Source organism: Aquila chrysaetos, chromosome 13, assembly GCF_900496995.4.
Source record: "Aquila chrysaetos chrysaetos chromosome 13, bAquChr1.4, whole genome shotgun sequence".
In the NCBI taxonomy this organism is placed as follows: domain Eukaryota; kingdom Metazoa; phylum Chordata; class Aves; order Accipitriformes; family Accipitridae; genus Aquila; species Aquila chrysaetos.
This window is the reverse complement of record NC_044016.1, coordinates 11653884-11669719: the sequence shown is the minus strand read 5'-3', so window position 1 is coordinate 11669719 and position 15836 is coordinate 11653884. Positions and strand designations below refer to the sequence as shown.

The 15836-nt window shown below is 42.0% G+C and overlaps 1 long non-coding RNA gene across 1 annotated transcript in view; it reads right to left on the bottom strand.

Moving 5' to 3' along the window:
- Window positions 1–13123, bottom strand: part of LOC115350012 — a 63806-nt gene extending 50683 nt beyond the window's left edge. Inside the window, exons 1-2 of the long non-coding RNA XR_005933823.1 lie at window positions 13039–13123; window positions 8974–10663 (exon numbers count right to left, since the gene is read on the bottom strand). This is a non-coding gene — a long non-coding RNA (uncharacterized LOC115350012). The remainder of the gene's footprint in view (window positions 1–8973; window positions 10664–13038) is intronic.
- Between the last annotated feature and the right edge of the window lie 2713 nt (window positions 13124–15836).

Below are 15836 nucleotides of genomic sequence, written 5' to 3'. Positions count from 1 at the left end.
ACCTCGAAGGTCTTTGCCCTTGTAGAAAGAGACAAAAAAAAAAGTCCCTCGTACTAGCAAGAAGTACATTAGTTTGGATCTATTAAGAGTTAACAAGGTCTTCCATAGTAATCAGACCACTGCCAAATAGACTTGACCTTACCTAGCACCAGGGGCTGAAGACTAGCCATTGAGCCATCTTGAAGCATTGAAACATCTGCAATCCTTTAGCAACTACCAACATCATCTGATGTAGCAAAAGACTATTTCAGGATTTCATCCTGTGATGATGAGAAAATTCTATGAGCAGACTACATGATGGCAAGTTTTCTGAACTCTACCTTATAAGACACCTGCTCACATATGGAAAGTAACCCTGCACAAATGAGACACAGAGCTGACTACAGTCCTTGGAGATGATGGAAGAGATGACCCATAGTTTAGAAAATTAGTAGAGCAGCACCATCTATAAAAAGGAACAGGTACAACCCAGACCAGGCCATGGCAAAGAGGACTACTGCTACAAGCTCCAAGGACCTGTCTTTGGCTCTATGGCCTATTTATTCTCTGCCATGGAAATAAATTTCTTAGACAATCTGGACCAGCAGTCTAGATTAGCACTCCACAAACTGGGAATCAGGCATCTGGGAGAAAAAAAAAAAGGGGTAGCAAGTATCAGTCTCCTGCAGAAGCTTCTCAAAGCAGCAGTTCTTCTGCTTTTTAAGTTGCTTTGGGCTCATCTCAGCAAGTTGACTGCAACACTGAGCTTCTGTGAAGCAGTTAATAGCTACTGGGGAGAGCTGCTCAAAGTAAGTGTTCCTGGGGAGAGGAGAAGAGCATGAAGCTTCCCTGTGACGTAGCAGTGAAGGATGTGATCTTTCTCATTGACGCAGAGTAAGGAATAATGCCCAAAGCCACCATTTTGACATCTTCCTTTCCCTGGAGATACTGTCTGAATACAGCATGCATTGTGGGGCTGGAGTGGCAGAACTGCAGTCCCCAGCAGCCACCTTTGTCCTGCAGCAGCAAGAGGTACCTGTAATGGCAGTTCTCCAGAGCACAACCTAGAGTAACCTCCAGCCTTTTATCTTATCCTGTTCTGTTTCCCCTACCTCAAGAAAACATGTATCCAGCTGAGAGGAAGGGTAGAGAATGGCAGAGAAAACATGTGAGAACTGCTCCTGGATCTACCTCATGCAGCATTTCCAGCAGATCTGGTATTGAGCTGTGAGTGTAAGCAATTTATTGGCACAGGTGAGACTATATCAAGAGGAGTAAAAATAGCAAGCTGTTGCCAGTCTGATGTTGCTTCTAACATCAGTAGAGACTGCAATGCCAATGCAGGCACCTACCTCAAAGAAAAATGACATTAGAGGTTTCTAGCCTACACTTCAATCTCTAGTGGCACTGGAGTCAAAGGAGGGAAAGGAATACCCAGGTAAGAACTACTAAACATGCTAAAGCTCTCAGTAGTGGGAAGAATCCTTTGATACATAACAAAAGAGACAAGGGAAGTAAGAAAAAAATTTTCCTCCATAGAACAAATGCTGTCACATAGATCTCTAGCAGGGGTAGCACCAGAAAGGTCCTAGAGATTAACAAAGGGGAAGGTGGATGGGTAGATATGTAGAGTTTCAACCAATTTTGTTATGTCATTGTGTCTGGCTGTAATAACAGACAATAGGGCCAGTCTTGTTTGTGGAAAGTACCAAGCCTTGGCTCTTTTTCTTATTGCCCATTGTAAAGGTCAGACAATTTTACCTGAGATATCCCAATATATTTTCCTGTCTTGAGGCTTTTCAGTGATCCTTCAGCTACCGCTCCGGGAATCTTACAAAAATGCCCTGAAGACAGAACAAACCTTCTCTTGTCCAAAGATAAGACACGTACCTTCAACCTTACAGAGGAGAGTTAAATAGCACTAAAGCAGCACTCTTTAGAGAGACAGACTTGCACAGCTTTAAGAAAAGAAGGTCATGAGGAGTCCTATTGCTGTCTTCCGTGACCTAATAGAAGAGCGTAGAGAAGATAAAGTCAAACTCTTCTCAGAAATGCGCAGTGAAAGGACTGCATTACACGAGGCAACGGACACAAGTCGCAATAAGGGAAATTTTGATTAGGTATTACAAATTTATTCACCATGAAGGCAGTCAAACCTCGGAACAAGTTACTGAGGGAAGATGTAGAATTTCTATCCTTGGAAATGCTCAAAACCTGACTGGACAAGGCCTTGAGCAAACTAATCTAAGTAGGCCATGCTTTCAGCAGTGGTTTGAAATAGATAATCTCTAGGGATCCCTTCCAGTCTAAATAATCCTGTGATTCTTGACCAGGCATTCCTCTTGTCAGAAACAGAAGATGGGACAAAGATTCAAGAAAATAATCCTGTTAGTGTATCTCTGGTAGCTTCTGAAGCCTTCTTTTAAGCAAACGTGCTATGTTTACCTCCACTCTGTTGTCTTGTGGCAAATGTGGAAAAGAGGTCTAGGGGCTACTGCCATGGAAGCTCTGGAATTCTTGTGGTATAAAGGGCTGTGTAGAAACCATGGTCCACAGTAACATAAAGAAATTAGAGGCAAACTTAATGAAGAAGAGTACTCCTACAAACCTACCTATGTAACACTACGCTACTTACATTACAGAGAGCTGTTCAAGGAATGTAAGAGCACCAGTTCTCATCCACGTCAAAGAAAGGTCAGAAAGCTCTGCATGAGTGCCCATCCTGTCCTGATGCTACCAATTTCTCCATCTCTGATGTCTGAGATACACACATACCAAGCATGGAAAACACAGGTGCTCTCAATGGAAGAACTTTGCCTAGGTCTTCCAAAAATACTTCCCTACTATCGCAGTCCAATATCTTTATAGCAAAGCCAAATTATATTAGGGGATATCTTAACAAAAAGTTTTCACCTTCGTCCAATTTTTACGACATCTATGTACAAGAAGTGATAGATATTTTGCTCCTAAAATTAGAAATAGCACTGTAGCATGAGTACTTCCCACAAATTTCACAACTAAGAAAGGAACATTGCTAGTTACTGCTTTACTTTTCTGCAGTTCACCATTTCTAGTAAGTTTTGAAAGTATTCTTTAAATGGGCAGTGTTCCTTCACTCCAGTGCTGTAGGGCATTTCTTGATAATCAGGAAGAAGTAGGAGAAATGAAATGAGTGTTACTTTCAGCAAAAGCTGAGTCACAGTTAAATTTCGCTACGCAACACCCTGCCCTTTGTGCCCTTCTGCTTACAGGCTGCCGCAACCTTCAGCTGTCTACAAGTTGAAAGTCATGTTCAAAAACCAAACAATGAAATCAGCAGCTTTTGTAACATGTCACATGGATCTGCGAGCATGATTTTGGGAAGGGTCCAAGTTTAGAAAATGTTGCTCCTACTATTCCAATTATGTGGCAAGAACTTTTTGTTTACATGGTTTATTTGTAATACTGTGTAGGATCAGGGGTTTCAGCCTGAAAATAAAAATGAGGTATTACTGGAAACTGACTAACAGTGACAATGGCCACTAATGGTCCTCCATTATGTGTGGGTGCATATTAGGAACTGCAGAGAATTAATCAGCATACCCTTATTATGTCCTACGGTGATCAACTAATCAAAATCAATGGAGAGACTTGTGCTGCTTTCAATAGCATTTGGATCAAACAAGCCATGATGCAAAAACAACCCAACCCCAAACCAGTTGATATCAAACCCTTGGGTACACGCTAAATAAAGATGACTGAAGTTCCCAAACTGACATATTGCCTCTGAATAGTCAGATTCCCAGACTTCTGAGCACTCACAAATAAAGTTAATTGCCAGTAAATCTGGCAGCTGTTTCAGCTTCATGTTGGTTAAAGTTTATAAACCCAGGCTTCGCAAACAATGGTAGAAACCCTCGTCACTGTTGGAGACATGTTAGTGCATCTGCTAATACCTATGGCTTGTTCACCCAAGAAACTGATACTATTCAAGACGCTCTTACCTTTCTGCAAGGGGTTAACATCAGCGAGCAGTTAGAGTAAAAAAAAATGTATGAGCAAACCTAAACAAAAAGCAGCCTCAACCATTTGCTACATGAACATATCCTTTGTGCAGCTGAACTATACTGACAAAGCTATACAAGCACATAAATGCCTAACTACATTTTTGTACTACATTTTACGTACCCATAGTTCAGTGTATAAGGTCAAGTTATTATTACATTTTTACGGCCAGTTTATATTCTTAGTGAATTTATCTTAATGGAATAGCGTAAGCATATTGTACAAAGTGTTCTTTGCCCCTATCCTCTTGTAAACCAGAACTTCCCCGTTTCAAAAATGTTAAATGTAAGTTTATAATAAGCAATATGAGCTTGTATATTTTCTCAGCCATAGTTCCAACATGAACTCAATCACAACAGCACTGTGCCACATCAAAGACCCAAACTAGACACTATGCCGTGACATATGGCTACCATGAGCTTATTCAGAACTTGGGTATCTCTGCATGTGCATGACTAGATGGTATAGACATCCATAGTGTATTTCAGAAAAGGACCCATCTGATCTCTGTAAAGTTAGTTTCAATCTGCACCCATCTGTACACAGCAAAACATGATGTACAACTCATACTCTGTATTATCAAAATGCCAATTATCAGAAAGTGAACTAATATTCAACATCTTAAAATGGAAGTTCTCAGAAAGCAGATACAAGCAGGAAGGACACACTGTCAAATTTGAATGTTATACTTCACTAACACAATTGTCAGCATAACTTGCAAATCCTCAGGTCATCTCCAGTGTCAGATGTTATAAGACTCCTTCATTAAACCATTAAGCTTTGGAGAAAAAGGTTTGGAGAAAAGGTACCTGAAGATACCCAAAAAAGGGACACAAGTGGCTTTCAGCATGTTCTCTGCATATTGTATCATACAATGAAAACAAAAGGAGACTGTGAAGAAAGGGCAGAAAATATTTCTGCCTCTGTGTGACTGCTCTCCTTTAATTTACTGCATTGTTATAAACTGATAATCCAATTATGTGAGAAATAAATGCTCTGTTATGGATCTAAGTATTTAGCAAAACCAGGCAAAGACCATGAGAGAGTCATCTTCCCCACCATATTAACAGCAAAACTCCTGTGATTGAATGAATCAAGAGTTAACACTACAACACATTAAAGGAGCAGTTTAGAGTAATTAATTGTCCAAATTATAGGTCTTATTAAAAATAAGAGCATCATCACAATAAAATGTTTGTTATAAATGCCAGAGCACTATAATAAAGCAGGAACTGTCAAGCTCATCTTTGAAAAATGTTAAGAGGGGGGAAAAAAAAAAAAAAAAAGTAAAAACAACTCCAAGTAATATCCCTTACTCCTGCTACTAGAAATAATATAAATCAACACCTACAGCACTAATGCATACCAATACCATAGTCTATGGGTGCAGCTAACCCACTCTTATACAGAAGGGATTAGCTTCAAAACAGCACTGTCCCACCGCTTCCTTGGCCTTGTGACGCCCAGTCACAAGGGGAGACTGTAAGATTGGGGACATACATTATCTCCACTGTCACTCTTGGAGGGTTTACAGGAAGAGAATTAACACCACAGTGGAAGTTTTATAACAATAAGGTATCCTCAAATCAATGCAACTAGGTGTGGTAAATACAGTTAAACAATACCCAAGTGTTTTTCAGTACTAGATTCTCCGTTAGACATCATCAGCTACTTGTGTATAGCCTCTCATGTGCTCAGTGAGAATGGACATGGAAAACAAGATTTAATCTTTAAAATGCTGCAAATTATTTAAAAAGAGTACTTATTTGTTTCATGTCAACAAGATTTATTTTCTTTTATACAGACGGCCATTCTATTTTGTATCTAGATTTTCATTGCAGCACTTAATATTGTACAAGATTGCTATTTGTAACTGGACAAGAATCTGCAAAGTAACACTTAGAATACTGTACCTTAGAATACACTTTTCCTCAACGTTAAATCAGAAATGCCGATTAAAAAAACGTGTCACCTTGTTTTATGATTCAAATGTACTATTAAAAATGTTGCTAAGAAACATCTGGTTGGTATTCACACCAGTTTGGTTTAAATCCATATGTCAACAGATAATCCTCATATTCCAAGTCTTGAGTGAAAACAGACCTTTCAGCAAATTCAGCCTCACCCTAATTCCTTCTGAAATAAGTGATAATTTCTGCTTCATTGGGTGCAGAATATTATCCAGTAGTGATAAAACTCTCAATGAGCTTAAAAATCTTACCTTTAATAATAAATTCTTACCTCAACCTATTATCACTGATCTCACTGACACAGGAACACGGTCTAAGGGATCATTAAATAAACAAGCATATGCCTTTTTAGATTTGAAATTATACTTTTTCAATGAACTGATAACAGCATAAAAACTAATCACAATAACCTTTATTACAGATGCACTCATATTTTCAGTGGCTGAAGACTTTCTTTTCAGTGCTAAATAACTTAGCATTTAAGCAGAACAGCAATCATGAAACAACAAAACTCTACAGCAGTTATGAAGTGGCAAAAGAATAAAACCTGGATTTCTTTATCTGCATTTTCAAGCCCTTACAAGATTGCACTAAAGATGGCATAACTGCCCAGGAGGCGGCCAGGATACTACACTGTAATCACAGTTACTAAAAGCAATCTGAATTACAGAAGTTAAAGCAAAACTAGACCTATTTTAAAGTACTGTGTTTAGTATTGCACAAAGACTAAAAATCATTATCCTTCTGGATTACAAAGGGCTTTTAGAACATAAACTACCATGACGAATTATTGCAATTCCTTTTTCTAAAATGTGAATAAAACAATGATAGATTATGTGGAAGTGAAATAAATATAAGTTTTCAGTAGAGTCTTGAATAATATTCAAGCAGTATGCAACTCAATCTTTAAACATTTCATTGTTTATAACATAAATCAAATTTAAAAGCTTTAAAAAAATCAACTTATAATTAGGCATGTTGTATCACTGAAATGCATTTTCAAAAGTTAGTGATTTTACCGGGAGGAACCAAGCTTTTGTGGGAAATCTCACAGTTCCAGAAAGTATGCAAAATTAGACAAAAGCTAATTAGAAAGCCTTAGAAGACCCTGCTTACAACAAGATAGATATAAGAAGTTACCTGAGTTCAAACACAAATCAATGACCAGAAATATAATTTACATACCTGGTGCTAGGAAGAAAAGCAGTAGACTACAAACAAAATCAGTATCTTGAAATGATCTTAAAAGTAGTTACTGAAAGGGAATCAAATTTTAAAACAATCTTCACTTTTAACATTGTGTAAGTTGTGTGTTTTAGCAGCCAAACTTGTGGCTTTTGGTCACACATCAATCCATATGAAGAAAGGAAACTTAAGAACGAGCAAACTCTCCCATCCAAGAACCTACACACCCAGTCCTGTATCACTTCAGTTAGCGAGAACTGTCACTGAGCTCAACAGGGACAGGATCACACCCCACTTGGAAAACAGCTTTATCTTATTTGCAGTACTTATTATTTTGAGATTTGAACACGCAGAAAAGTCAAAGAAATGAAAGATTAAATTCTCACAAAGCAACAATTCTCTCCTACAGTGTAAGGTGTATGGTGTATTTCTGCTGATAATGTTTAAATATATTGCCTTGACACGTGCTCATTCATGGTTTTGCTTCTGCTGTGCATTCAACTGAATGAGTAATAAATTAAGGATTTCTTCTAAGCATTGTGCTCACTTAAGATCAATGTTCCACAGTACACAGTGCCCCATTGTTTATGAAAGTTTCAAAATGGTAGTCATGATCTACTGAGTCCATTTTCAACTTCTCACATTTAGTAAGGTGTTCCGAAGCAAAAGACAAGTTCAAAAGAATGTATGAACCTGAACAGTTATAAAAACAGGAGCCTTTGGGGAAAACAATGGGTTTTTAACTTGTTTTAAACTTCTTCACACAGCTGCTTTGCAAAATATATTTCCCATTGTGATTTACAGTATACCACAGCTGTTTCTTTATGTACTTTATTAAGTTATCCACATTTTTTTAATAACAGTTGAAAACCAGAGTTCCAGACCACTGGCAGTCCTAGATAAAGGCAAATACCATGCCAGAGCAAACAAAAAGACACCCAGTGGATATAGAGGAAGTGACAGGAAGTTTTGGAAGAAACAAACAGAACAGAACAAAAGTTTCAAAGAGCCTGAGCTGCATCAAGAAGATTTATGGGAAACATTTTGACTTTACAGTCTTAGAAACTTTGATTTGGCGGTGGGCAAGGAGGCAAGGGGCAGGAAGGATTAGAATGGAGAACGCAGCGATAGGACTTAATCTATTTCTGAACTTTGTGAGTCACATTTAATGTAAAGTTTCAAGTCACGCTGTTGGTAAACAGCGGTAGTAACAACAAAAAGTTCATAAATTCTGTAATTCATTCTGTCATGATAAACACTACCAGGTAACAATCCTGCACTGACCTTGTGAATGCACTAGTTGACAAAATGTCAATTAGAAATGAATAGACTTATGAAATAGTTTAATGTTAAATGAAAAGCTATGATAACCTTATGATACGAATTAAAGTTTGATTAATTCACAGGTAACTATCACAAAATTTGTTACAGCTGAATGCTCTGAACTCTTACCAAGATTTGAAGACAGAAATAAAACAGGGACTTTTTTTGGTAAGTTATTCAAATTTTCAATAATATAACAAATGTCACAAATGGAATAAATTGATTTGTGATACTATTACACTACAGCAGATTCTATGAATAGAATTGTATTGTTTCAGTTCATACAGATGCTGCAGTATCTGTTCTGCAGAAAGTAGTAAAAGGTCAAAAGAAACAGGTAAAGCCTTTAATGTGCAATTTCTATTTATCTTAGGTATTTGCATGATAAACAGTCTTAATATTATGCTCACCACATTGCTCTGAGGTACAAAACATACTATCTCTATTTGTCAGAAAGCATTAAATGACTTACCTAAAACACCCTGTAGTAGACTGTACATTTTCTAAGTTTCTTGCTCACATCTTAACTACTCTTTTCTACCTGAAAAGAAAAATGCTCAGGATCACTGATAATTCTGCTTACACTTGCTCAGAGAAAGGAAGTTATCACCTAAGGAATAAGATAAAATAATTTCTTCATTTCTCAAAAAGCCACGAATTCTTGACTTTGGTGCTGCTAGAAAAACAGGAGACTCCCATGAAGAAGAAAACTACAGGATACTTAGTGCCTACACTTGATCAAGGGCTGTTCATAAGTAATAGCAGAACTGTACACACTGAGGGATTTGTGAACTTTTTTTTAAACATTAATTTTCTCATATACCTTCATCATCCAGACTATACCCACTTCTACAAAAACTTTTATCATGTCCCTTCTTGAATCCCATCTTCCCTCATTAGATTCACAACCACAGTAATAAATAGCTTTAAGGGTAACTGCCATCCTCCACCTTGCATAACCTAACGATCTAATGAGAAAATGATATTTCAAATACATTTCAAATGTATCATGTTTTCTCTAGAATGAAAAAGCCAGACTGCAAGAACTGACTTGACATTCAGCTCTGGTTCATACCAACAGGAAATCCTTACGATTGTGAAGGAGGGAAAGTAGCACATTTAAGTCACAGATATAACTCCCATTTACCTTTTTAGAGAGCTCCCACAGAAAAAGGAGGACAATCACAAATCAGAAGTGTAACACAGCCAAATCTCCTCCATAGCCACAGGAAAGGTGCAATTATAATTTAGCAACAAAACAGCAACTCCTCCAGGCAGAACTAAATCACAAACATCATATTGAGAAACAAAAATCACTCCTCCTTTCCCTCTACCCTCAGGCTTATAATTAAAGGAAACTCAAGAGAGATCCTCTTTATTTCTATTGCTTGAAAACAAAGAGCCCTGTTGAGTCAGAAAATACATATCTTTTTCTTAACTTCCACCAGAAACTCCTTCTACTCTGCCCTGAAAATGGATTCCAGACATAGAAGGCAAGGACATAGAAAGCAATAGAAAATATATCTATTTTTTTTAAATCAGATCAATAGATCTAAGTTGTTAAAAGTATGTGGACCTTCCTAAGTCTCATAAGAATTAAAATACCCCGATTACATTAAAATGCTAGATGTTTTTAGAGAAAAGGGTAATTAGCACTTAGAAGTGAGGAACAGCTTTAATCATCATGGAACTTAAAGAACAGCTGTTAATTATTGCCTGGGGGAAACCAAAGGGCTGACAAGAAGAATAATGACAAAATGAAGTACCAAACTTCAGTTTCTGTTGAAACCACAGTTTTTAAGTGTCCATTTCAGTTAAAAAAATTAAGCTCTGGGCTTGTGTTTTGGAAGCACTCTATCAGTCCACTTGGATTGCTTTGTGACAATATTCTCTAGCTGCTGACTGGCCATTTCTGTCCTTCAGCTTGTGAGAGCCTCTCTAATGCCTTGTAGCTGTTCAGGTTCATCCCAGTAACTTCCATGAGGACACTCTGTATCTTGAGCAAGTAGGTCACATTCTGGGATGAGAATGAGTAGGATCCATACATCGTGGTAGTTCTGCTGTAGAGGGCAATTATTATGCAGGACTCACACAGAGTCTGATTCTGCTCAGTACTCGCCAATTTCCAGTAAGGTTGTTTCTGATGGGGCACCATCTGAAAGCTACGAAGGGCAAAAGGAAAATTCTGGGAAAGCTTCATTTCAAAGCATAGGACTTTTCCCAGGATAAGGGGATTATTTAACTGTTTTCCAGAGAGGTTCTAGTATAGGATAGTCCATCACAGGCAGAGATGTACAATCAGTACAGATTTTTTTTAGAGTTACAACAAGCTTTGCAATGGTATTCTGGTAGCTCATTCAAAAGACTGTTTCTTTATCGGTATACAGTCATCCTTATAATGGTGAGGTAGGCGTTGTAAATGCCCCCTTCAGAGGAGATACAGTGTTATCTTCAGAACTGACAATATAACCTGGGGCTGTTTTGTTGCACTTGGAGCAATTAATTGTGCAACTACATGTATATTGGTCCAAACACCATTCTGTTTGACAGGGGTGTTCATAGTAGCACATAACCAGAAACAGCTTAATGGAAAAATAGCAGCTATTAAATTTCCAGAAACTGATTAAGTAACCCAGGTTTTTCATAGAGAACAGCTTCATCATCTTTATTTTAGGAACAGCACAGATTTCTTGGTACAGGTTTCTAGAATCTCTTTTTTAAAACCACTGAAGGAGAAAAGCTTGTATTCCTGAAAGCTTGTCCGCTTCTCTCCTCTACTTCTCTGTAAGATTTATCTAATAAAAGGCACAGCCACTCTTTACAACCATACCAGCTTTCCTTGGAATCCTCTGTGACAGCAGTATTTAGCTTAAGTTTGCACTGCACCACGCCATCATTACACTGCACAGCAAAGCCCTTCAAACTGGATATGCAACCTCTGCGAACATATGCCGCTTTACTACAACGGAAGACTGAAAAAGGATTGCCAACAACTATTCAACTACCTTTTCTACTACACTGCCACACATGAACGGTTGAATCTCTACTTCCTTCAAGTCAAGACTTTGGCTAAGCCTATCCAAAAACACTTGAAAATAATCTCAAATAAACTACTTGGTTAAACTGTGGAATGAAAATATTCCCATGTTCTAGTCTCGATTAGTCTAGATTTAGTTCAACCCCTTGATCTTTCAAATAGAATAAAAGATAAGTTTAAGAGCTTGTGCATGCTGATGTGGATGCATCAGCCATATGGGGACAGAAGTTGGCGCACTCATTTTGCCTTCAGGCAGTCTTAACCTACTTTCCAGCTCTTTTATAGAGACTTTTATTTGGTGCTTATTGCATAACTCTTAGTGAATTTTTCTACTTCTTTTACCTGCTCACAGTTACTAGCGAACCAGAAGCTACTTGCTGATGTAGTTCAAGCCCCTTTTTTCACATGGCCCACCACATCTTCCGTAAGCTCAAACAACCTGAGAAGATGCCATCCCAAGCTAAAGATCTATTTCCTGCCTCGTCTGTCTACAGAAAGCAACAGCTTTAGGAGACAGACATACAGTTACTGACTTTTATGCACAACTTTTCAAAAAAAGTCAAAAGGACCCAGCAGCTTTATAATACCCGATTTTGAAATACAAAGAGTTAAAATAACAAGTGGGTAAGCCTTGTCTACCATATACTACTATTAAAAGCCTGTACACACAGCCCAATTTCCTTTCAAACATACAGTCACTATAGCACTTTTTTTTTTTTTTTTTTTAAATGTAGGATGCTCTGATTCTTAGAAACAAGGCAAAAGAGCCAAGGCCAGCTCCTACAGGGGAGTGTAAACGCTCCTAGGCTCTGGTCTTTCACAGAAAGAGTGCACGGCCACAAAACCTACAGAACATCCTCAGGCTGTTCTTGACAAAGATGGACTTGGCAACTGGAATAGAAATCAAACAGCATCCTTATAAGATTCTAGATATAAGCTATTGCTATAGTTAAGAGAAAGGCCGTGACATAAATGGCATTCCCGACATGATATTTATGTAATAATTAATTGTGGGGAACGTCATGTTCCAGTAGGCATAGAAACTATCCCCCCGGGTAAGATGTTGCTTTTGTTTACTGGGGGAGCACAGTACTGGAACAAGAGCACCATGGTTTGCTGTCTGCTCTTGCTCTCAGTGCGAGAGAGTAATTCTTTCACAGGGTTCCCCGCAAAGCGAGGTTAAGCAACGTCGCAGCCTCCCTTGCTGATGCCAAATAACGGAAAACCGACGGCATCGCACAAAGAAGCCTCTCTCTGTTTCAAGAGCTATAAATTCAACCGGAGCTGTTGACCCCCGTGACTCAGAGGCGTGACTACCCGCAGAAACCAGCGCCCCAGCCGCGGCTCGGCTCGGCTCCACGCCCCGCGGGGCGGGCGGGGCAGGGCAGGGCCGTGCCGTGCCGTACCGGGCCCGGGCTCTCCGCCCGCTCGCTCGCCCGCCCTGCCTCCCCTCAGCCGGGGCGGCGAACGGCCCCGCTCCCACCCGGCCGGGCTCCTCACCTCTGCCCACCGGCCCGGCCCGAGCCCTGCGGCCGGGGGATGAGGAGAGCCCCGGCCGGGGAGGACGAAGCCTCCTCCGCCCCGGCGGGAGCCCCGGCCCGGCCCCGCCCGCCGCCTCAAGGAGCCCGGCCCGGTCGCCAGGCAACCGCCGGCCGCGGCCCCTGCTGCTGTAAACACCGCCACGCACGTGACGTGACGCAGCGCGCACAACCCCGACGACGCGGCGGCCCCCGCATTACGTCACCTCCCCGGCGGGGACGGCGGGGCGCCTATAAATAACGCCAGGGCCTGCGCACGCGCACTACCGGCGCGGGGTCGGGGGGAGCGGTGCGCGGGACGGAGCCCAGCGAGGCCGTCACCGCCGACGCGGCCGCGGCCACGCCCGCCGGCCACCGTACTCCCCACCTTCACCTTCTATTTTTATTCCTTTGTTTCAGGTCCCCGCCCCTCCGCCGGCAGCCGCCGCGGGAGGACGGGATGACGCCATCCGCTTCCCGGAACGATGACGCGCGGGGCGGGGGAGGGGGAAGCCGTTGGAATGCGCGCGGGGCTTCGCTGCCTTAAAGGGGCAGCGTCCCCCGGCCCCGCCCCCGGGCGGGGGGCGGCCCTGACGGACGGGCGCAGCTGGCGGGGGCGGGGGACGCGGCGGGGGGGGGGGGGGGGGTAGTGCGGAGCCACGGCGCTCAGCCCGGCTCCAGCCCTCGGTGCCACAGCCGCCGCTCCGGCGAGGGGCCGCGGGGCCCGGCCCCGGCCCCTGCCCAGCCCCTGCCCGGAGCTCTCCCGAGGGGCCGGGCTCGGGCGGCGGGAGCGGAGCCGGCCCCGAGGGGAGCGGGGCGCGGGCGGGTGGCAGGTGCCGAGGCCCGGCCCGGGTGTCGCCCCGCCGAGGGGAGCTCGGCCTGGCGGGGAACGTGACCCCTCCGGGGGGGCCGGGGGGTGTCCCCAGTGTGTGTCCCGGGTCGGGCCCGAAGCGGCGGGGCTGGCGTGGGCACCGCGTGGGGTCTCCCTCCCCCCCCCCCCGGCCCTCCCGGGCAGTTCGGCGGAGGGGGCCGCGACCGGCCGGGCCTGCCGCGGGTGGGGTTTTGTATGGAGCGGTTCTCTTCATCGCCGCTTGCGCCGGTTAGCGGCTGGTGCGGCGGAGCGGCTCCCCGAGGGCGGGCGGGCGGGCGGGCTGTGCGGCCGGGGTCCCCTGCCGCCCGGCCTGGCGGGGACCCGCAGGAGAGAAACGCCCGGTCCTGCCCCGGAGCAGCAGCAGCGTGGCATGGACAGCGCCTGTCTGCCTCTCTAGGGCAAACCACAGATACACATCGTTAATAAAACGACGCTAATTTACAAAGGAAGAAGTCGTGAGTGCGTTTTCTGTATGTTTCTAGCTGAAACACAGAAGCATCAGACGCTACAATAAAGGTTTTCTGACGATACGTTAAGCGTGAGCGTGTTTGACGTACCAAAACACAGCTTTAACCCGGCCGAGAGCTGAGGGCTTGTCCATAGTAGGTTATCCCTGGATCGGGGATGTGCTCCGAAATAAAGCCCCTCACTCAGTATAAGGTCGAGATGATGCTGTGGCATCATATTTAGATCATGGCTCGTAGGGAAATCTAGGGTGTACTTAGTCACCTATGGCATGACCTTATATTCCCACTCAATTTAGTAACAACAGTTGGTTTCTTATGGGGCATGTGAGATTTAATTTATTAACTGAGTTTCTAGGATAAGTGGAGAGGAAAGTCAGAAAAGGCATGAGATGAGAAGTCAGCAGATGAAAGGGAAATGCTCAGAGAGATGGAGCTCCCAGAGAAACGTAAGTCTTGTCTCCTAAGCTGCTCAAATGGGACGTTAATGTAAATGCAGTTACTTATCAACAAATATTTTTGATACGTTGCCCCGAGTGATTTTTTTTTTCTGATTTTTAAAATATCTGGTTATGATTCTCATTTCAGCTCTTGCCTTTTGTTCAGTTTTGAGCCTTTTTATTGAATAGCACAGGGGGATCTGTGAGAATACTAAAACTCTTGTGTTCCGAGAATGATGTTTCAGCCATCTGAAAAAAAAAAAAGCCTCTGTTTACATTTTACATTTGGATGGTATTATCTTATTCATCAGGCTGGCATGTGGGAATATTGATATATGTTTGAGCACGTAAAATCCTGGTAGGCAAATACCAGAGTAACTTGCCTCTGTATATTATTGAAAAAAATGCTGCGGCTTAGCCTTGAGATAGCCAGTGTGTCACAGATGTATGTTGCCATATCTTTTAACTGTGGAACGAATTCTGCTCTTACTGTCCCTTCGACTGCTTTAAGTTAGGACAAGATATGTTACAAGAACTTTAGCTTGCTGAAGAGCTTCCGCCTTTTTGCATTATGGTCCAAAAGTGAGCTAAAAGGGTGTTGGCTGTTTTTCCTAAATGATCACTTGCATTAACTAAACCAAGAAAGAGGTAGAATTAATAAAACATCAGAGATGATTGACTCTGAAATGTAATCTAATTAAGATGTCAATTTAAATAAATCACTTACTGCTGTTGGAACTAAATAATGAATGTCAGAAGCTGTTTATGTGCAAAAGATATCTGTGAAGTTTTCCTGTGAAAGTCATTCTTTAAAAATTCAGCATTTTTCATTCTTGCTCTTATAAATAATCAGGCAGGCTATTCTCTTACCAATTTTATGTTTCGGTGAATCTGAATTTGATTGTCACGCAAGCTTCCTTATGAGTCATTATCATAATTTCACATCAGTCATTAAATGAAAGTTGTTTTTCACCCTAAATCCCCTAACCTACTTCTATCATGCCAG